A 23,744-nucleotide genomic window follows, 5' to 3' on the forward strand; every position below is an offset into this window, starting at 1 on the left:
GTGTGTGCCATCATGGCTAGCTAATTTGGTTTTTTACTGATTTTTTTGTAGAGATAGGATCTCGTTATGATGCCCTGGCTGGTCTCAAACTCCTGGCCTCAAATGATCCTCCCCCTTCAGCCTCCCACAATGCTGGGGTCACAGGTGTGAGCCACCATGCCCAACCACACAGTTTATTTTTACATATGAAGAATTGGGTAGCAACGTCCAGAATCTCGGTTCAGAGTACAGATCGGGGGACTTTTTGAGTCTGGCATCCCCAACCCGCCCAGAAAAGCAACCTCGGCGTAGCACACCCTTCTTATAGGACTTGAACCTTCTCAGGACCTGCCTCTCAAAACAATATGACTTGAAAATGTCTCATTTTTCTAGTATTGTCTCACTTGCCAAACCTTCTAAAGCAATTTGAGAGTAATTGCAACCAAATCTCTTAGCAGGCCTTGTGAAAAATAAATTTAACCGGTTAATTGTGTACCGTTTTGCTCTGTCTTGGCATCTCAATAAATAAAAGGTTAAAACGATGGCCACAAGAAGTAAATAAAGCTTGATTATTCCAGTTGAAAATTCATCCATGGGTACTCTTGTGCCTGGCTTTGGTGCTGACCTCATTGCCGTATGACCGCCATCAATAGCTCTTTATATTTAATTAATTTCCTAAAAAAGCTGTGCTCACACATTTATAATGTTTGTAGTCTTTTTGTTCCATTATAATTGATGTAGCCTAGCATTATTATAGTATTTTTGTGTGTAAAATATCTGACATTCTAGGCTTTCATACTTTTTATTTCATCACTTAATGTGTTTTTCCCCCCTAGCTGTGACAGTGTTTTTACTAATGAAACAGTTGAGTGAGACCTGGGAATTTCCCATTGCATTTACGTGGTCCCATGGTCATCTCTGTTTGCCAGATATCATCCATGTAAGAACCATGCTCAACAGATAAATTTCGGAGAACCAGGTTGTCTCATTTTCTCATTCACCAATGAGTCTTGAAAGGCTGAATTCAAGAAGACAAGTTTTCAAGATCTTTCTCAGTCTACGAAGGAAAAAATGGGCTTATTACTATCACCATTGCCTTTCATTAGGTACAGTCATAATACAGTCATCTCCCTATTTGGGTGTTAAATCCCCTGCCAGATCACCAATGCCTCAGAGTGATAGATCGTGGCTTCTGTTTATTGTTCATCCTTTGAAATGACTTAAAAGGAAGCTGCGTACACAGCTGACCCCCAGCCGAGGGAATTGACAGTGGTCTCAGGCTGGGGAGAGGCTCTGTGATTCTTCCCAAAAGGTCACTCCCTATCCAGAATGATAAGTCCTCGGTTTTAGAATGTAGTTGTTAGGTAAAGGGATTAACTCAAAGGAAGAGATTTTAAGGCTGCATCATTGTTTTTGTTGTCTTGGATAAGAAAATGGAATTGGCTTTCCTGTAAATTGACTGTATTATATAAGGTGTGGGTTAAAGTGATCCTGCCACTTGAATTCTCTCATGGTTATTTGATTATTTTCAGAATATCTTGACATTTGAAAGGCATACAGACCAAAGCCGATCATGTAAATGATTGCATTTAGAAAAGTAAAAGACAGTCATCAGTCTTTTTTTACTTCACCATTTTTAACCATTTGGATTCAAAGCCGGATTTTATCTCAGCTAAATAGAACAGCTAATATCCAATCTAACGTGCAACTTTACCCAGTCAGACCTAGAAATTTTGAGCAGTATTTGTAACCTTTAACCACAAAATTAATGGCATTAAACTCTAATCGAATAGATTCCAAATAGATTCCATTTGTTAATTTTTTTTAATCTTCAGATATTTATCCGCGCCTCAGGTTGGAAATGTCCCACCAGACACCCAGTTAAATGAAAAGTAAATCATACCTCTTTAAAATAGCAGTTTACGTTAATTATACTTACTTAGCTAACATTGAGGTTATCTGACTATTATTGCGTAGGATACCATTGATTTTAGTTGCATATCGTATGCAAGTAACTGCTTTCTTTGCTCTTACCTAAAAGATAAACCAAAATAGAACATATTTGCTACTTAATACCTATGAAACTAGATTGTTCTAATGTATAAAGGAAATTGACCAATGTTTTATGTATTATACAAATATACAAATCTTTTTCTGAAAATCTGGCAGCGTTTCTAAAAAGCAGCTCATTCTTTGTTGTTGTTTTCTGATTATAAAAGCCAGTGAGCAGTGCCACTTCTGAAATGGCAGTCACTACATTAGGATCCTGCAGCAGTGATTCAGCACCAGATTAGTGACACTCTACAGTGTTACTAGTTGTCACAAAGGGCAGATCAAAAATTATAAAATTAATTTAAAACTATGTATGTGTGCAATTATTCTGAAGGTCAATTTTTCAAATCACATGAGCAGCCTTGAATATTTTTATATCCTTTTACCTGATAATCTCATTCCTTAAAATTATAAGTAATTAATTTTTAAAAGCTCTATGTGTATATGTGATTATCCAACTGTTTCTAATGATTAAATATTAAAAACAACCAAAATCAGCAAATGAGCAGTGACAAACTTTGTAAGATGGAATATTAATAATTGGTAGACTTGATTATAAGTAGAAAGACCAAAACTATGCAAGGGTAATTATAGGCTATCAAGTGACAAAAAGAATACAAAATTATATGATGCTATGATTACAGCTATGTATTTAAGGAGTTAAATGAAAATTTTACTGTGTTAGAGTTAGAATATGGTTGGTTGGTTTTTTTGTTGGTTTGTTTGTTTGTTTTTGAGATGGAGTCTCACTCTGTTGCCAGGCTGGAGTGCAGTGGCACGATCTTGGCTCACTGCATCCTCCGCCTCCCAGGTTCAAGTGGTTCTTCTGCCTCAGCCTCCTGAGTAGCTGGGATTACAGGAGCCTGCCATCATGCCCAGGTGATTTTTATATAGCAGTAGAGATGAGGTTTTACCATTTTGGCCATGCCCAGCTAATTTTTGTATAGCAGTAGAGACAGGGTTTCACCATTTTGCCCAGGCTGGTCTCGAACTCCTGACCTCAGATGATCCGCCTGCCTCAGCCTCCCAAAGTGCTAGGAGCCACTGCACCCAGCCAGAATGTGGATTTTTTAATTTTGTTTTTTTTTTAAATGTTGTTACAAAGTTGTCTCTGATACAGTTCTAACATGTTTTTATTACATCAGCACTTTAAGGAAGAATAGAAGGCATCAGTCCATAATTGCATGTCATATCCACAAAATACAGTGTCTCATTGTACTGTAGTGCCTCTTAACAAAAGATTACATCCATTCATGGCATTCTAAAAGAGTAACTGCTTTTCTGAGAGTCTGTTACCTACTCCCAGAAAGTCATTTACTCTGTGGGACAGTTCGTTCTGTTGTATCTTATCTGACTAGTTAAAACCCCAAGGAAGAAGATGATATTTACCAGTACATAAACTGACATTTGGTCACCTAATCTTTGATTTTAAGAAGAGCCAGAGGACCCTTGATGGTTCCAGTGAGCCCTGGGTCTTCTGTGCTATCATGACGAAGGCCTTTTTCAGAGGACACGCCATGGCCAGCCCCTGCTCCTCAAGTCTCAGACGGCCTGAACCCACGGTAGCTGGGTTGCAGGTTAAATAATAGCTTGACATTCCTACCTTATTTTAAATTGTGATTTAAAAAAAAAAAAAAAAAAAGCTTGACTTGAAAGAGCTTACAGTCTAGTTGTAAACAGAACAGAAGACATGAAATGACTGAAGAATGCTCTCAAAGCTCAATATGAACAAGTCACATCACAGACATTTGAACTGAACTAAATGCGAAGGACCCTGAACAAATGAGCAGCTGGGTCAGATTAGCTAGACAGATGGCACCGGGTGCCCAAATGGAGTGAGCATGCTTGGAAGGAAAAGTGAAGGGCCAGGCACTCATTCCGAGTGGAGGAGTTTGGTAATGTAATGAGGATAAAGAACACTTGCAGATTTCTGGTTAGTAGGTAGTAGCATAAAAATTGTGGGCCAGGTGAGGCGGCTCATTCCTGTAATCTCAGTACTTTGGGAGGTGGAGGTGGGTGGATCACAAAGACAGGCGTTCAAGACCATCCTGGCCAACATGGTGAAACCCCATCTCTACTAAAAATACAAAGATTTAGCTGCAAGAATTAATGTGAATTATTAAAAAAAGAAAAGAAAATACAAAAAAATAGCCAGGCATGGTAGTGGGTGCCTATAATCCCAGCTGCTTGGGAAGCTGAGGCAGGAGAATCGCTTCAACCTGGGAGGCAGAGGTTGCAGTGAGCTAAGATCGCTCCACTGCACTCCAGTCCAGGTAACAGTGTGAGACTCTGTCTCAAAAAAAAAAGAAAGAAATTGTGACTAAGCACTGGCTGGCTGGCTGGAGTGGTGTGGCCGGGAAGATGAAAGCAGGACTCTAGCCAGGAGAGCCAGGTCAGTGCATCAGCTAAGAACATGGGGAAGACAAAGCAAATTCCTGATACTTTACATAAAAGGAGTCTGTTGGGTTTTATTTTAAAAGTCTTGAATGTGAGATAAAAATGCAGAAGAGTAGCTGGGCACAGTGGGTCACACCTGTAATCCCAGCACTTTGGAAGGCCAAGGCAGGAGGATTACTTGAGCCCAGGAGTTCATTACCAACCTGGGCAATTTAAAAATCAGCTTGGTATGGTGGCATGCAACTGTATTCCCAGCTACTCAGGAGGCTGAAGTGGGAGGACCACCTGAGCCCAGAAGGTCTAGGCTGCAGGGAGCCATGATTGTACCACTGCACTCCAGCCTGGGTGACAGAGCAAGACCCTGTCCCAAAAAAAAAAAAAAAAAAAAAAGGAGAGAGAGAGACAGAATGAAGAAGGGTAACCAAGGAAAGAGCTGGAAGGAATTTTAAGCCTTTGGAAACCGTTGTTATGGTGGTGTTAGGGACACTGTGTATTAAGGTCAGAGGAAGGAGCCTGAGCTGCTTGTTGGCGTGTTGTAAATAGCTGGTATCCTTAGGCTGTCTATGCAGATGATTAAGGTAAAAAATTAGGGAGCAGTTAGGACCAGAGATTAGGTTTTTTGATCATTTCTGCTTTGGCTGAATTAATATGCAGAAGGAAAAAACTAGTTGAAAGTCAAAGGGACACCTAAGTTAATGGTGGAGAGCGAGAAAGCAGACAGCAGAGAAATTTAGGGCTACAGTGCAGCTCAGAGCCACTCCCTACCAAAAGAAGAGACCAGCCGAGGTGGCCCCGGTTGTCCCCTGGAAGGAATGTTGGCCACAGCAGGAAGGGCGGAAGCCATGTGGTAGGAATAAAAGTCAAGGGTCGGCGGCTGAAAAATCCTCAAGCTGCTTTGTTGTTGTTCAGGTAGTCGCACTGTGTTGCCCAGGCTGGAGTGCAGCGGCGCATCTCGGCTCAGCGTAAACTCCACCTCCTGAGTTCAAGCGATTCTCCTGCCTCAGCCTCCCAAGTAGCTGGGATTTCAGGCACCCGCTACCACGCTTGGCTAACTTTGTATTTTTAGTAGAGACAGGGTTTTGCCATGTTGGCCAGGCTGGTCTCAAACTCCTGATCTCAAGCAGCCCACCCACTTTGGCCTCCCAGAGCGCTGGGATTGCAGGCTGAGCCACCGCCCCCGGCCCCTCAAGCTACTTATCGTAGTTGAGAAAGGGTGCAGATGACAGGAAAAATAAACACATGAAAGCAAAGTGAGATTAAGGTGAGGGTGAGATATTTGGTTGGGTGGGTGGGTGGTTGGCTGGTTGGTTGGTTTGCTTGTTTGTTTGTTTGACTTTAGGAGAAGCCTGGATCAGATTGGGCATGAGGGGTGGACTGAGTGTGAGTGGAGAGTCGTCAGGGACTCGGGACCACGCACGAGGGCAGAGTCGTCCTTGAAGAATGGCCTCTTGGCCCAGGCCTGTGGGGTTTGTTCCCTGGTCAGCCTGTGTGTGGACACTGGCTTGGCAGAAGTCAAGGACAAGAACGTTTCTGAGAGCTGGTGAAGGCAGACTCTTGGGCCAGCATTAGGGGTGGGCTTCGGGAAAGCAGGAGAGAAAATGGAGAGAGCTCCTGGCTAGTTTCTTCTCCTTGGTCAGTCTGTCTCTAGCTTCAGAGGTCGACCTTGTGGAGTGTGCTAATGTCTCAAGGTTAGATTGTACACCAGAGTCTAATTGAATTTAACTTTTACATTTTCTTTGTTTCTAATGTCTCAAAACCCTGTTTTACCCAAAGCTATTTATAGTTTCCGTTGGGTCAGGATCCCTAATGTAGATGAATAGCTTGGTTTCAGGTCCTCCGTGCCTGGAGACCCTCCTTCCCACCAGTTACCTTTATGGTTATATATGGTTTGGCTTAGAATACCAGTAAAACACCAGTGGACACAGCTGAGGCGCTGTTTTTCGCTTCTGAAGGATTTTCAGTATAGTCTCATATCCGAATGTCAGGACAGTGGAGGAAGCCCCTGAGGCCTCCAGCTTACCAGTGACAGAGCCAGCACTCAGGCCTCTTGTGGCTCTCCACCCGCACTGCGCTGCCGCCTCTGCGCTGTAAACCCCCTTTCTATTTAGGAAGAATGCTGAATTAGGTGACCTACAGTCCAGTCTTCCAAGTAAGACTTCTGTGAATCCATGACTGTAAGCGTTTGAATGAATATTGTATAAAGAAGGTGAAGGTCAGGGGAGACCGGAACTGGGAGGAGAAGCTTCAGAGTGGAGGGGACTCGAAGTGCACTTTGAAAGGTTGGCAGGCATGAGGAAGGGCAGGATGCAGGGAGAGTTCCTGGGCTGAGGGAAGTATGAGCAGGAACTGGTGTCGAAGGTCATGGACAGAAAGGGGGTGGCCTGACACGCAGCCAGAGGCCATGGTGGCCAGTGGGAAGATGGGATCTGATGACAGAGAGCCCTAATAGAGACAGGATTTGGATAGGGTCAGGAATGTTGGAACAGCACAGCAACGTGAAGAAAGTAGCATTTCAGGCTGGACTTGATGGTTCACATCTGTAATCCCAGCACTTTGGGAGGCTGAGGCAGGTGAATCACTTGAGATCAGGAGTTCAAGACCAGCCTGGCCAACATGGTGAAACCCTGTCTCTACTAAAAATACAAAAATTATCTGGGTGTGGTGACGCACGCCTGTAATCCCAGCTACTTGGGAGGCTGAGGTAGGAGAATTGCTTGAACCTGGGAGGCGGAGGTTGCAATGAGCCCAGATCACACCACTGTACTCCAGCCTGGGCAACAAAGCAAGACTCCATCTCAGAGAAAAAAAACAAAACAAACAAACAAACAAAACAGAAAGAAAGTGGCATTTTAGGAAACGTCACCTGGCATTTGTACACAGGAGACAGAGCTAGGGACAGCTCGTGCAACCCGGGTGTGCAGCCTGAGTGGCAAACCCAACCTGAGTGTTGCTGACTCCCAAGGAAGTTTCTTACGGGATTTCTTTGGTAAGTGGTTTATAATCAATTATAGAAAGACCACAGGTTACCCACGTGACCTCACTGAGGAAAAAGCATGCCAAATGAATCCCATTTATTTTCTTCATCACATTCTCAGAAAGTTCTGGCAAGGAAATAACAGACAAATCCTTACCTTTATACAGTGGTTTCCTGCTAAAAGTACATTCTAAATGTCAACTGGGCACTTGACAAGTGTGTGAAATTCTTTGAGCGAGATGGAGAAATGCGGATTGGAGATTGGTTCCACTGGGTGGATTTTAGCTAAGGGCTGTCCTCAGAGAATGTGGATAGAAGAGGATGATACCAGGCGCAGTGGCTCACGCCTGTAACCGCAGCACTTTGGGAGGCCGAGGAGGGTGGATCATGAGGTCAAGAGTTGGTCACGAGGTTGATACCATCCTGGCCAACATGGTGAAACCCCGTCTCTACTAAAAATACAAAAATTAGCTGGGTGTGGTGGTGCATGCTTGTAATCCCAGCTACTCAGGAGGCTGAGGCAGGAAAATCACTTGAACCCGGGAGGCGGAGGTTGCAGTGAGCTGAGATCACGCCACTGCACTCTAGCCTGGTGACAAAGTGACAAAAAAAGAAAGAGGGCGAGGTCCCTTGTAGATGCTGCAGGAATCTATGCGAGTGAATTGAATGAAGACATAAAAGGCTTTTTATCATGTTTGTGGGTAACACCCTTTGAAAGAATAACTAAGATCCTGGATGAGGGAATCGCAATTGAAAAAGGTCTCAATAGGACAGCAGCCAAGCTGACCAGGTACCATTTGGTGAGAATAATAGAGTCTTAGCAAGTGTATTTTGAAGATCAATTAATGTGAAAAACCCGAAATAATATTAAAAGACTTTGGGAGGAGAGAACGGCTTTGGGAGGAGAGAGTTACATAAGGATGAATGGTTAGTATCAGATGGCTGTCAAAAGGGTTAATGCAATTTTAGGAGAGTAAGAAAAACAGTATTTAGAGCAAGCTTGCCCAGCCTGCGGGCTGCATGCAGCCCAGGACAGCTTTGAATGCGGCCCAACACAAATTCAAAAACTTCCTTAAAACATTATGCGATTTTTTTGTGTGTGATTTTTTTTTAATCAGCTATCATTAGTGTTAGTGTAGTTTATGTGTGGCGCTAGACAATTCTTCCAGTGTGGCCATTATCGTCCCTGTGGCCAGGGAAGCCAAAAGATTGGACACTTCTGATTACGGCAAGGGAGATAATGGCCCCATTGTGTCATGTTACCTATGGGACATTTTTATGTTCATTTTATTGAGGAAGGGCCATTATACCTTTGATGGGAAGGGGATGTGTTTCAGCATGGAGAAGAAAGGAGAAGACCTCAAGGTTCCTGACCAGTGTCTTCAAGTATATAAAAGGTTGCCAGGTTGAAGACACAACAGATGGGTAGATTTACCCTGCACCACTGGGCACACTTAGGGCATTCTAAGCTAGGCACATGTTTGACTTCATGGGCACCTCGTCAGTGGAAAGCAAAACAGGTTTGGTGTGCAGCTGTCAGGGGTTCTGTAGAAGAGACACTGATATTGGGTGTAGGATTGTTCTCCAGGGTTTCTAGTGTGTTAAGTATTACCCAGTAATGTGCTGGAGCCAGTTCATACCAGTCTGCAGGAGTTGCTTGTTAAATAATCAGGATTTTTAAGGGCTAGTAGTTAAAATGTTGTTTGCTTGAAATGGACCATGGAGAGGCAGTGTTTATGCCAAGGAAATTTACAGTAGATCAACCCCACTGCACTCTACCCAGTGTCAGTATACCAGCATACCACCAGCATTACCCACAATAAAAAGGTGTCTATTAGAAGCCAGGATACTCTGGAATGTGGAAGAGCAGACGGGGGTGGGAACGTCCCTGCGCATGTTCTTTGGAGTTTTCGGATTCTGTTTCCTTGTTAATGGTGCGTAGCTTCCCTTTCGGTGCTCATGCCATTTCCTGTCTCCTGCCAAGATCTAGGGCCTGTGAGTTTCTCTGTCGCTGGATCTGCCAGGAAAATGCAGATATCTTCTGTGGCTTGGAATAATTCTTCCCTTGTTACGTATCTAGACTAGCTAGCCCTCTGTAAGAGGTGCCTTCCATCTCATTCTCAGCACTAGCCTCAAGGACTGTGAATATCAGATAATCTGAACCAGTGAAATAGGATTTGGAAACACCTGGGCTGTTGAGAACAAGCAATTATAGGAGGAAGGTCCAACCCACAAATATAACAAAGCCCCGCAGGCCATATGGCAGTAACAGTCCAACCGACGGGGCCTTTGGGTTGACCTCAGATCAGCCTCTGTCTCCATGCTGCCAGGCAGAGAGCAAACAATGACTTTGTTTCTGTCATTCTTATCTCCCTTATTTCTTTGTAAAAAGAGAGGATTTAAATAAAGTCTGAGTCATGATGTAACCAGGAAAAACAAATGTCCTGTGGTATACATGATAGGCAAATTCAGCTGTGGTCATGCAAATTCTATTTGAGTTTGTTTGAGGCTCTAAGTAAAAAAAAAAAAAAAAAAACTGGTTGCTTTTACTTTTCTTAGTTCCCTACTGTGTTCCATTTGAAACCCTAGAGGCTGTGCCATTTTCCCAGAGGATGCCTGCTTCCTACTCTTTAGTAGTTTCCCAAGAGACAGGCAGTAACACCCATGACCAGTTGGGCTACAACCAGATACATGCCTCTCAAACTGTGGGAGGCCCTTCCAGTAAGTGTGTATTGCCAGCCAGTGAAATGTTTGTTTTTGATAAAAGGTTTTCTTGGCAAAACAACCCGCCCAAAGGTGACTTTTGAACCATGGAGCTCCTCCGAATCTCAAAATTCAAATTATAAATAAGAGACTTGAAGTATAGGTGTTGCATTTAACATGCAGTTATGTATTGGGAAGCTATAAATAGGTCTGTTTTTGAAGGAATGAGATCCAAGTAAAGATTAGCTGTGGTGGAATATGTAGAGGGATCAGAAGAACTGAATAAAGGAAATAAAAAAGAACCCTAATTTTCTAATAGGGTGGCAAGAAAGAACAGAAAAGAGATAGAATGCAGCTCTAGCCAGCCAAAAGTTCATGGGCTGCAGATACATCCTTTAAAGGAAGAATCTGTGGTATAGGCCAAGGACATGGAATAAAGAGGAAACCGAATTCCAACTGCAGAGGCTGCGGGACGGCAGCAGTGGAGGTGACAGTGACGACCATATTAACCAGACTCCAGACCTGGGACACTAGTAGGCCAAGCAAGAACCTCCCTCTGGCTGTGCATAAGCTTCGGCTGCAGCCAGGGGTCTGTGGTGGGTCTTGTGGCCAGAGATCTGACCCTTGAGCTCAGAGCCAGGGAACCTACGGAAACGACGGACGCAGGGTGCAGAAAGAATCGGATGTCGTGAAATCATGCCTGTTGAATCTTCAGCTCCGTGAAGTGGCGTATCTGTGAATGCTTTTAGAGTAGAAAGTTTGGTTTGATTGGCCTAATTGTGATGCATGGCAGGGAAAAGGTTAAGACAAGAGACACTCCCAGGGAAGAAGTAGGACAGTGAGGGAAATGTGGACACAAGGGGCATAGAAAAGCAACCGAGTTCATTAAGGTAGTGCTCTTCAGTAAAGAAATCCCTCCCGGCCCCCTTGCAGCAGAGACAGGGCCCTATTGTTTTTGGTCAGCCAATACCAATACCACATGCCCTCAGCCTTAGTCAGAATTACGTCCATCAGTCAGTGTTCAGCCTTCCCCAGTGAGAGTTCCCAGGGAGAAATAAGCCCTCCTGCTTTAAGACATCCATTGGAATGCATTGACTCCCCTCCTGGCCACTGAGAGGGTATATAGGAAGGTTACGGTCACACAGATCATTTTCTGTGTTCTGTAGTTGAGATAGAGAACCCTGGTTGAGAAAGACTGGTAGTGCAATGACCCAGAACTGGCCTTCCAACATAAAATTAGCATGCACTTCAGCAACCTGGGGTTTTGCCTGAAGGAGATAGCAGGAAGCAGTTGTAATAAAAGGGCCCTTGGAATTAGGATGTACAAAACAAGATCTTATCCCCACCTGCACACCGCCCCCCAGCTCTGCCGCGTTGGGACAGTTTAGAGTTCCACCAGAACTCTAAACAAGATGCCTACCTGGGTTGCATCTTGTATTAATAAGCCAAATTTATATTGTCAAAGACTCCTCTCTGTCCAAATTTCTAGTATTTGGTTTATGAAATAGGTTAAAGTCGTCCGGGCGTTAAATTAGTTTCTATGGAGAAAATTTTGGTTTTGCTTTCCTACCTCTCATGAGATTACTCTCCATGAAAATAACGCAGTGGAATTGAAAACTCTTGGCTCATCTTCATTTCATAACATGGCCACATGTGTGGCATACATGCATTGAATGATTTGAGTGAGTCAATGAGTTAATTAAGCATACAGTGAAGTTTGTCAAATATCTCGACACTCTGTTGGTCTTTTCCCGTTAATTCTTTTTTTTTTTTTTTTTTTTTTGAGACAGAGTTCCATTCTTGTTGCCCAGGCTGGCATGGCACAATTTTGGCTCACTGCAACCTCCGCCTCCCGGGTTCAAGCGATTCTCCTGCCTCAGCCTCCCGAGTAGCTGGGACTACAGGTGCACACCACCACGCCCAGCTAATTTTTCTGTTTTTAGTAGAGACAGGGTTTCACCATGTTGCCCAGGCTGGTAGAACTCCTGACCTCAGATGGTCCCCTGTTCATTCTTAAGGTGATCAGGTAGGAATGGCTGCCTACCATCTTACAGCTGAGGAAACAGGCTCATAACATTTAAGCGACTCAACCAGGAACACAAAGTGGATAGTGACAAGGTCATGTGGAGAACCCAGGTCTTCTGATCCCCATGCACACCCCTTAAAGGGCATCTGGAAGGATGATGGCCAGTCACATGGTGTGACACAAAATAAGTCAATCAGTTGTGTTTTCATGAGCACCTATTATATAGCACTGTGTTCAGTGATATGGCTGTCCAAGAAAAGATGCTTTGTTTTCTGTTTGTTTTTTAATCAAGAAGCTTATAGCTTAATTGGAGGGATTAAACTGCTACACCTAGAAACAAGTCCTGGCATGACTCTTAAGTTTAACGGAAGGTGTGTGAAGGGAAAGAAGAGACTTCTGGAAGGTACCAAAAAGTTCCTCAGGAAGAACTGAAACTGAACATCGTGCGGAGATAGCACTGGGTAAATCCAGAGGCAACGAGAGTAAAGGTCTACCCAGGAAGGGGATTATGGCCAAGGACCGTTTGGGTGGAGGCAGAATGTACCAGTCCTGTCTCTATCTAGAGATGTGAAGCTGAATGTGAAGTCTGATAAGCTCAGCATAGATAAGGCCTGGGGATTTGGGACCAATCCAGTGAAAAATGGAATGGACAAGGTCTGAAGGGACATTTGGTCCCCACAAGCCACCCTAACAACACAATCACTACCTGCGATGCTAAGGTGAACACTGTCTAACAGAAGACTCTGACTGATGCAGTACCTCCCACGGACGGTCAGCGTCCAAGCTGGACACAGTGCAGTCTAAGGCTCTTGACTAAAGCAGAAGCCCGGGTGAGCTGTTGGGGGACTGCTAATAGAAGTGGAGGTAGGGCGGGGGGCGGTGGCTCACAACTGTATTCCCAGCACTTTGGGAGGCTGAGGTGGGCGGTTCAGGACCAGCCTGACCAACATGGTGAAACCCAGTCTCTACTAAAAATACAAAAAAAAAAAAAAAATTAGCCAGTCGTGGTGGTGTGTGCCTCTAATCCCAGCTACTCAGGAGGCTGAGGCAAGAGAATTGCTTGAACCCAGGAGGCGGAGGTTGCGGTGAGCCGAGATCACACCATTGCACTCCAGCCTGGACAACAGAGGGAGACTCCATCTCAAAAAAAAAAAAGAAAAAGAAGAAGAAAAAGTGGAGGTAGAACTGGTAGGCTGGGTGCAGTGGCTCACGGCTGTAATCCCAGAACTTTGGGAGGCCAAGGCAGAAGGATCAATTTGAGGTCAGGAGTTCGAGACCAGCCTGGCCAATATAGTAAAACCCTGTCTCTACTAAAAACACAACATTTACCCAGGTGTGGTAGTACAATACCACCCTGTAATCTCAGCTACTTGGGAGGCTGAGGCAGGAGAATCACTTGAATCCAGGAGGCAGAGGTTGCAGGGAGCTGAGATCGTGCCACTGTACTCCAGCCTGGGTGACAGAGTAAGACATTGTCTCAGAAAAGAAAAAAAAAGTGGAGGTAGAACTGAATTCTGAGGACGTTTAGAATTTGAATAAGAGGAGAACATTGCAGATGAGAAAAGCAACATGCACAGTAGTGTGGAGTAAGGAGAGTGTTGCCGTGGTATGCACAAATGACAGGGAAGAGTCAGACCTACAAGAAGAGGATGTTATGAACTGAACACAGAAAACCATGAGGGGGTAAGGGAGAGCACCTCTGGGGCTTGGGAGCAGGTAGAATTCGGATTCCATGTGATAGGCAAGTTGGTTCTTGAGGAAAGAAGTGGGATGATGAAATAAGTCAGGCAGCAGGCTGTAAATTGGATTGGACGGAGGGAAAGATTAGCGGCAGAGAAACTAGCCAGGAGACCACTTCCGTAGTCTGGCCCAGGTCAAGTAGTGGCATTGAGAATAAAGAAGGAAAAGTGACTATGAGGTACATCCTAAAAGGAAGGCAGAAACTTAAGAAATAAAGGCAGATGTGATAAGCAAAGATGACTCTTGAGCATCCTAATTTTGGAGATGAAAAAATCGTGGTTCTGCCTGGGATAAAGGGGGTGATCTAGAAAGGAGCCCCATTTTGTGGGGGTGGAAGGACATGATGACTTCACTTTGAGGCATCCAATTAGAGATACTTAAGTCAATGAGAATATGGTCCTAGGACCCACGGAGAGATCAGGCCTGGGAGTGCATCCGGCCAGTGGTAAGTGTCTGGCAGTGAATGAGTTCACCATGGAGGTGGACCAGGGTACAGATGAGGGAGGGAAAGAAGGAAGAGGAGAGAGAAGAGTGATGGAGAAATGAGCAGAGACCAGCAAAACACATTAGCAACACTAAGGGGACTTGGAAAGTGAGTTAAGGTCAACAGGGTCAATTATCAAAGAGAAGCAGGCTGAGGATGGGAACCACGGGAAGGCCCATGGGTCTCAAAAGCAGCTTGGCGGTGACGCGCGAGGGTGGCCTCTCCAGCTTCCCTGGCACGACCCTCCTCACCCTTGGTTAAATCATCATCAGATTATCATGTAAGCCTCCTGACTCGCCTCCCCACCCCAGCCTTCTTGACCCTAATTCATTCTCCAGTTGCCCATCACAAGAGTGCCCTTCCTTTAAAATCATAACCACGCCGGGCGCGGTGGCTCACGCCTGTAATCCCAGCACTTTGGGAGGCCGAAGCGGGTGGATCACGAGGTCAAGAGATCGAGACCATCCTGGTCAACAAGGTGAAACCTCGTCTCTACTAAAAATACAAAAATTAGCTGGGCATGATGGTGCATGCCTGTAGTCCCAGCTACTCGGGAGGCTGAGGCCGGAGAATTGCTTGAACCCAGGAGGCGGAGGTTGCGGTGAGCCGAGATCGTGCCATTGCACTCCAGCCTGGGCAACAACAGCAAAACTCCATCTCAAAAATAAAATAAAATAAAATCATAACCACAATCAACAGTCATGTTTCCAAAATACAAATATAACCATACATCTTCACTTGGATTTGTGGGTTGCTTAGGAAATGAAGGAGGGGTGTGTGGACCCTGCACTTGCACGTCCATCAGTGCAGGGCGGGGAGCAGGGAGGAGCATCACTACCTTAAAGGAAGAAGGAGAGAAAAGGAGAAAAAAAGAAAAGGAAGTGAGCATGGCAGAAGCAAGAGCAAAGAAGACCCTGAGGCGTGGGATAAGCGGAGACTCCAGAGGAAGACAGGGTTCCCACCGCCTTCTGTCTGCAGCCACCTGCACACCTGCAGGCAGCAGCCTCCTTGCCCGGTGGGAGCCTCTTGCACAGGGCCTCCCCATTCACTCTTACACCTTTGTCCCAAAAGGAAGACTGCCATTTCTGTGTTTCTCATAACTTGCTTCACTTGTTCTGAATTTGCGTGCCTGCTCAATCTGTCCCTGAGCTATTTCCTGGTTTATATTTGTCGTGACTGTGGTCCCTTCACTGACTGCGGTCCTTGTCAACTCTGCACCTTAAGGGCACTCAGAATTCAGAAACTGGCTCATCAGTACCTCAGCTCCAAGCTGGGGACCCTAATTCTTAGAGACACTGCCTTTTTTTTTTATATGGAGTCTTGCTCTGTCACCCAGGCTGGAGTGCAGTGGGGCAATCTCAGCTCCCTGCAACCTCCACCTCCTGGATTCAAGCGATTCTCGTGCCTCAGCCTCCTGAGTAGCTGGGATTACAGGCGCCCACCACCACACCCGACTAAGACTCACTTTCTTACCCAAGTGAATTCCCTCCATCGTCAGAGCAGCTCTTCATGTGATTAGCTATTTTCTATTGCTCTTTGTCGCCTGTGAATGTGTAATTGCATGGGATCGGGAGGAAAGCAGTGACGGAATCCTAGAATCGTGTGTTGGCAAGGACTTTAGAAATCACCCTATTCAACCTCCCACTCACAGGAATCCCTTCAACAGCTTTTATTTAACTTATTTATAGCTTTTCTCTTGATTTAAACTGTTCCCAAAAATAAATATTGGGTGGGTGATCCAAGGGGATGTTTGAGAGTTTATATTACCAGGAATATCACAATGAACAAGCCTTCTTAAACACTCAGAATTTGGCTGGACCCGTGAGCATCCGTGTTGCACTGGGTCCTTCCTGTCTAAGTTTTGTTCTCTTGCTACTGACTGCCCCCCTCCCATGGAGACGGCACTCGGAGTTTTCACAGGGGTTCAGCGAAGCCCCAAGTCCATAGCAGATCACCATAAGGACTCCATGCTTCCTAAATGCATTAAGCAGTTCCAAAAATGTGTTTTTTGGTTTGGGGTTTTTTTGTTGGCTTTTTGTTTTTCTTTTTGTTTTTTTTTTTTTTTTGAGATAGGGCCTTGCTCTGTCATCCAGGGTGGAGTACAGTGGCATGATCATGAGTCACTGCAGCCTGAACCTCCCAGGCTCAAGAGATCCTCCAGGCTCACCCTCCCGAGTAGCTGGGACTGTAGGTGTGCTCCCTACACCTGACTAATGTTTGCTTTTTTCGGAGAGACAAAATGTCACTGTGTTGCTCATGCTGGTCTCGAGTTCCCGGGCTCAAGAGATCCTTTTCCCTCAGCTTCCCAAAGTGCTGGGATTTACAGGCATGAGCCGCTGTGCCTAACCTCAGATATGTGTTTTTAATGATATTTAAGCGCCTCACTTGTGTAGCAGCAACTTTTACATGTATCTCATGCTGTTAAACCTTTAGGAACAGGGGCCCACCAGCCCCTGTGTCATTGAGGCCATTTTGCTGCTTTATCATTCATCAAGCTGGGCTGCACATACACAAAACTGTCTCTGCAGTAAAGAAACAGTCTTGGCCGGACACAGTAGTTCATGCCTGTAATCCTAGCACTTTGTTGGATAACTTGAGGTCAGAAGTTCGAGACCAGCCAGGCCAACATGGTAAAATCTCGTCTCTACTAAAAGTACAAAAATTACCTAGGCATGTTGGTGAGCACCTATAGTCCCAGCTACTTGGGAGACTGAGGCAGAAGAATTGCTTGAACCCAGCAGGCAGAGGTTGCAGTCAGCTGAGATCGCACCACTGCACCCCAGCTTGGGCCACAGAATGAGACTCTATCTCAAAAAAAAAAGGAACACTCAAGCCGGCCAGAGGAACATGTTTTTGCTACCCCCACCTTTGGAAAGAGAAACGCATTGTACACGTGGACAGGCTTCACTAATGCAACATAAAACCTGGCAATTTTCGTCACTGCAGGTCAGGTAATCCCAGGCTGTGCTTCTTGAAGCAGTAGAAGCTGATTTCCTTGGCTCACTTATCACCTGTGCCTTTCAATGGCCTGTCTCTAACAGGAGGCAGAAGCCTCCTTGCAGAGGTCCGTGGGTCAGACTTTCACTATACAAGGTGGCAGTGTGGGAGGTGTGATTTGTCCCATAAGATCTCTAAATCCACCACCCATTCTGTAACACTTGATACTCCTCAGCACTGCATTTTCCAGTTACTCGTGTTTAGAGACAAATGCCCCTTTGTCTGTAGTTGCCATCTGAAGAAATCAAAGAGCAGCTGTTGTCTTGCCTCAGCACCGTGGCATCGGAGGTCCGGAGTTAGCATCAAGGATGACAGTGATGCTGTTTCCGCCCTGGTGTCACTTGCCCCTTGCTCCCACTGCCCTAGCCCTCATGTTACTTCCTTGTTCTCCTGAACAGTCTCTTTTTATGAGACAGAGTCTTGCTCTGTTGCCCAGGCTGAAGTGCAGTGGTGCAATCTTGGCTCACTGCAACCTCCACCTCCCGTGTTCAAGCGATTCTCCTGCTTCAGCCTCCTGAATAGCTAGGATTACAGGCACCCACCACCACACCTGGCTAATTTTTGTACTTTTTTTAGCAGAGGTGGAGTTTCACCATGTTGGCCAGGCTGATCTCGAACTCCTGACCTCAAATGATCCACTCACCTCAGCCTCCCAAAATGCTGGGATTACAGGCATGAGCCACCACGCCCGGTCGTGAACCATCTTCTTTGTTTTCCTGCCTCTGCACCTCTGAAGTCGACTGTTCCCTAACAACTCTATTTAAATTCTGCCTCCTCGAATTCTCTCCTGTTCTCCTCAGCCTGGAGTGGAGTCCACTGGGGTCTACTAGAGTTCAAGTTCCATGAGGGCAGAGACTGTCTTTTTTTGTTCACTGCCAAATACTTAGCGCCCAGCACATAATAGATGCTTAATAAATGTTTATTGAGTGAGAGAGATTCCTCCCTCTAAACGTAACGGAGCTGGCATCTGACATTCATGACTTCTGTCAGTATTCTTTTTTCTATACACGCGGACAAGATGATAAGCTTCTTGAGAACAGAAACCATGACTGTGTATCACCCTCTAGCAGAGTCTTGAACACTCTGGGAGCTCAATAAATATTGGTGACTGAGCTTACTACATAATCACTCAATAATGCAATCATGTTCCCGGAGCTCAGGGGAAGGGGGAGGCAGGCAGAATGCCTTCCTCCTCCTGTCTGATATAAAGCCACCTTTGAGCAGCATCTTACGCAAACACAAGGCCCCATTCTCCCCCCACCCAGCACTTGCCCACCTAGGAAGGATATTCTTGAGACCGAGGCTGTTGACATCACATTCCTTTTCAAAAAATGTGCAGAGAACTATAGAATTGTTCCAGAAGCAGTGATCCAGTGCTCGGCTAGTTAATTCCTGAGTAAGCCACTCTGAAAACTGATTATAATCCTGTTTCAAATGGAGAATTGGGAGAAGGCCAATAAAGGGTATATTATTGTATCTTGTAGGAGGGAAGAATCCGGCAGATATTCATTGAGTTATGGCGCCAGAGCCTTCCTCTCTAATGTTATTGTAAATAATTGTTAGAGGAGAAAGCCAGATCAGCAAAGCGAGACTCCAGTGTTGCACTTCCTCTCCACGGAGGTCTTATGTAACGAAGACCTTCATAAACAAACACTGCAGAAACTTAACATAGGATCTGTCGTATTAAAGTTCCCGCTGTTTCATGTGAAGTGGAAGAATCATTTTACATTCCTTATGAGTTCTAAGAAGTCCCTTCTGGGACAGCTGTCTACGAAACCTTTTTTGTTTATTTAATAAAAGAAAGCAAGTCGTATACCCCTCCACAGTGCCCCGACTATAGCGCTGAGAACTAATGTCGTGTAAGTACTCCATTTGCCCCCCTCCAGCTCGCCTCTCTCCTGAGAGTCACGAACTCATGAAGTGCGTACAGGGCCAGGCAGGCAGTCAGGGGCTGGTGAGGTCTGCAGCTGGTGACACACACGTGCCGAGGGCAGCATTATCCAGCCCCGGGTCACTGTGGCCGTGAACTGACAAGTGACCCAGAGTTGCCAGAGCTTCCAATTTCCAGCAGGAAATCCAAACTTTCAGGAAGTATCACCTGAGTTCTCAATAGCTAGTTGAAAAAACATAGTATCTATCCAGGCCAAAGAGGGTCTGTCTCTGTGCTGGGTTCATCCTTTGGGATAGCAGTTTGCAAACCTCACGCCATCTGTTCGGTCTTGCCTGCATTTGGGTGCTTGGAGGCCTCCTCAGGCCTCGTTTTCCTTGTGCCTCCTACCTGTTGAGAAAGTGCTTTGTTGGTTCTCATCAGGGCAGGGCAGGGGCTGGATGGAGGAGCCAGCGCCATGTCGGGTATCAGGCGGGGCTCACCTAAGCCATGTCAGAAGCACAAGTCCAGAGTTCTGCGTGCTCCCTTCCCTCTTAGAGCCACCCAATCAATATCTGTCACTGCGTAACAAAGTACCTCAAAATTCCGTGGCTGGCACAATAAACTTTATCTCACAGTTACTGTGCTCCAGGAATTTGGGAGCAACGTGACCGGACGATTCCCACTCCAGTTCTGTCATGAGGTGGCAGCGAGCTCTCAGCCCAGGCTGCAGTCACCGGAGGGGGTGCCTGGGGCTGGAGGGTCCTCTTCCCAGGTGGGGCACCCTTGTAGCTGGCAAGCCAGCACTGGCTGTTGGCCTTGGTTCCATCCACATGGATTTCTCCACAAGGCCATTGAGTGTCCTTTTCCGGAGTGAGTGATTCAAGACAGGGCAAAGCAGAAGCCACATGTCTTTTATGGCCTAGTCTCAAAAGCCCCACGTTGTCATTTCTGCACTGTCTTATTGGTTACACAGGTTTTCCCTACCCACTGTGGGAGGGGACCATACCAGGGCCTTGACTTCCAGGAGGACAGGGTCCTCGGGGGCCATCTTAAGGGCTGACTGTCATAGCTATGATCACAACCCTAGTCAGTCCCTTATAAACTAATGGTCCAACCCTGAGAGTACTTTTAAAAAAAACCCAAGGGAATAAAATATATGTCATGGTGATTTGCACCTAATATTCAGCCCACTTACTACTGTGTTCCTGAGATCAGCCTCAGAAATTAAATATCTTTTTTTTTTTTTAAAGACAGAGTCTCATTCTGTTGCCCAGGTTGGAATGCAGTAGCATGATCTTGGCCCACTGCAACCTCTGCCTCCCAGGTTCAAGTGATTCTCCTGCCTCAGCCTCCTGAATAGCGGGGAGTACCAGTGCCCGCCACCACGCCTGGCTAATTCTTGTATTTTTAGTAGAAACGGGGTTTCACCATGTTGGTCAGGCTGGTCTCGAACTCCTGACCCTCAGGTGATCCACCCACCTCGGCCTCCGAAAGTGCTGGGATTACAGGTGTAAGCCACCATACCCAGCCTAAATATCCTATTTTTATACCCCATCTAAAATCACTTTTTAAACATAAATTTTCAAATCCTACCCATGCCACCTCTTCAAGTGATGGACTGAGGCGCACCAAACAGAAGAACCCTTGCTTCTCAAGGGAACCCTTTGGCTTGCCCTTATCCCATCTGCTACTAGTAGCACTTGTAAAGTCAGGTAGCCCCAGCAGTTTTCTGGGTCCCTCTGAATTGGTAGGAGAGGGGTACCAGTTTATCAGAGGCATACACAGGAAGGAACAGAGTCGCTCCGTTCTTGATGCAGTATCCATTTCTGGGACCGACATTCCAGTTCACCTCCAACTCAAACAGCAGGACACACACACACACACACACACACACACACACACACACACACACTCAAGCTCTACATCACCTTTGCCTCCTTCAAAACCACCCTTAATATTCTTTTTTTTTTTTGAGATGGAGTCTCCCTCTGTCACCCAGGCTAGAGTGCAATGGTGCCGTCTTGGCTCGCCACAACCTCTGCAGTTCTCCTGCCTCAGCCTCCCGAGTAGCTGGGATTACAGGCATGTGCCACCATGCCCAGCTAATTTTGTATTTGTAGTAGAGAGGGGTTTCTGTGTGTTGGTCAGGCTGGTCTCGAACTCCCGACCTCAGGTGATGTGCCCGCCTCGGCCTCCCAAAGTGCTGGGATTACAAATGTGAGCCACCGCACCCAGCCAATATTCATTTTAACCAGATTGCGCCTGAATAAAAACGTGAAGTGGAAGGAAAGGTGCCCCCGTGTGTTTTCCCCTAGGGAAATCCCTACTGGTAGCTAGTCTTATTTGCTCAGTAAACAAAACCTTAGGCTGGGAACTGAAGGTCAGCACGAGCGGCATCCACGGGTGTGCACCAGGGCTCTGGGGCCCTGTAACATTTGCGCGGGTACCTGGGGAAAGGGGCCCTGCATCTGCCCGCCCCCCACACCCGCCCGCCGAGGCAGTGGTCACCGAGCCGGGGCGTGGGGAGGTGGAAATGAAATGCATAATTCATAGGCGCGGCGTGCAATCTGTGGGAGGGGTGGTAATTACAGAACTGAGAAATGAGGCTGCATGGGCAAGTCACCTCTAGGTTAGAGGCTGCTATGATCGATGGCCTGCATTGTTCTCTTTCTGACCTTTTTCTGAACTTCCCCTTAGAAGAACAGAGGAAATACAGTGCTGCCTTTTTCCCATATTGTTTGTGAATAATACCTTCGGACGCCAGCTTTCAGAGTTTCTGTTCTTCCGTTTGGGGTTTTGCTTCCACCTCCACCCGCCCCCTGCTTTGCTTCTTCCCATAGAAAAGTCGAATCACTAATGACTTTATCCCAGTATTAATGGTAAATACAGACTACACAAATATTTGTCCACCTTAAACACAATACATACGGGGAAAGGAAAAAAACCCGCAGTACCCTTTCCCTGCCTCTGCTCCAACCTCCGCCGCCAAGCAAGACAATCCCGAGAGCGGCCTCCGGTCCTCCGTGATGGTGAGAAGTGTGGGGAGCGTTGTTGCTCGGGAGGAAAGATGATGGAACCTAAGCTCCGGCTTGCAGAATAGGATCGTTTTAACCAGATGTGAAGGCGCAAGCTGGAACGATGCTCACTCACATTAAGCTATTGATACAATCCCAGGGGGTCGAAAATAACAAGGCTGGGGACTGTGCCGTGTTCCCTTCCTCGGCCTTTCTACTGTGCAGCCCGAAAGCCTCCGCGCCGTTTCCCTCCGCGCTTCTCTCTGCCGCTATTGATTTCCTGGTCTGAACTGTGACTCCCTAGGGATGGCCTGTAACTTTGGGTTCTGTGATCATCTGAAGTCTAAACCTCTCTACAGTCGAGGAAACCCGGAAGAGGGAAGAGAGTAGGCTTCTGTGTGATCTTCACACAAGCAAGAATTACTAAAGAGTTAGGCAGAATTGTTCACTTAGCCTCAAAATTGAATCTCAAGTTGAATCTTTGGGGCGTGTGGGGTTGTTTTGTTTTTTGAAAAATGTACCCGTTTTGAGGCCAAATGAAGAGGAACTAGACAGTTCTGCCAGAGCCTTTCAGCCGGGGGAGGGAACTTGGTGGGCTCCATGTAGTTGGTTCATGTTGATCTATCCCCTGCCGTGTGCACTCTCACCCTGAGCTGTGCGGCAGCACAGCACTTCCTTGGGAAGCAAATATTGGTTCTGTCTCCTCAAGGAACTTTTGATCTCTTGGGGGAATCCAGGACAAGCCTAAATACATCCATGCAAAGACCTACTTACACAGCTGACACTACAGAGACAGGCCTGCCAGGGAGGCACTTGCTGATTTCCAGTGATGCCACAAAACTTCTCTTCCTGGCAAAAGGGAAACTAAGCTGCTCACACCAATGATCACTGTCATTCTTTCAAACATCTCACAGGTTTCTTTATGGGTTTAATTGCTTATGGGTGTTTTTTTAAAATAGAATTTTCAAAATTTCCCTAGCTGCCTCCTTCCCGTCTCCACCTTCCCTTCTTCTTCAGGTGGATAAATAGTATCTCCATTATTACCCACTTCACCCATTATTCCTCAGCATCTATATATATATATAGACACACACACACACACACAGATACAAACTCCCTATGTCAAGCTTCCCGTATTAAAAATTAGGGCTTTATAGGTTTCTATTCAGATTTCACCATTGAAATCCCTATTATCAGAAAAGATCTAAAAGAGCTCACTCTCTACCACTTATTTCCTTGACAGTAAATAAACAGTAAGAAATCCCAGTTTTCACTTCTTCACACAGTCAGCTACTCAGTTCAGCAAACATCTGAGTATTGGGTATTTACTGTTCTTGGCACAGTGCTTGGCAGTAGGAAAGAAGATAATGAAACCACAGCCTCTTCTAGTTCATGAGTATGAACAATGACACCCAATATCTGCAGACACCTACCCTCTTACCCCGGTAGACAAGGCTCGGTGCTGGGTGCTGTGAGGTGTACAGAGATTAATCATGCACTGGCCATGG

General features: G+C 46.0%; 1 protein-coding gene and 1 long non-coding RNA gene across 5 annotated transcripts in view; one reads left to right on the forward strand and one right to left on the reverse strand.

The window, feature by feature from the left end:
- Nucleotides 1-23,744, forward strand: part of HIPK2 (homeodomain interacting protein kinase 2) — a 218,223-nt gene that overhangs the window by 109,549 nt on the left and 84,930 nt on the right. The gene's annotated exons all lie outside the window — the stretch shown is intronic.
- On the reverse strand, nucleotides 132-15,816 carry LOC116549928. The gene is made up of 3 exons (XR_004268157.1): nucleotides 15,806-15,816; nucleotides 15,318-15,320; nucleotides 132-811 (listed from the first exon to the last, which is right to left on the reverse strand). It is a non-coding gene; the product is annotated as an uncharacterized LOC116549928 (long non-coding RNA).

This window comes from Sapajus apella, unplaced genomic scaffold, assembly GCF_009761245.1.
Source record: "Sapajus apella isolate SASKATOON/1434 unplaced genomic scaffold, GSC_monkey_1.0 scaffold7, whole genome shotgun sequence".
NCBI classification, from domain to species: Eukaryota; Metazoa; Chordata; class Mammalia; order Primates; family Cebidae; genus Sapajus; species Sapajus apella.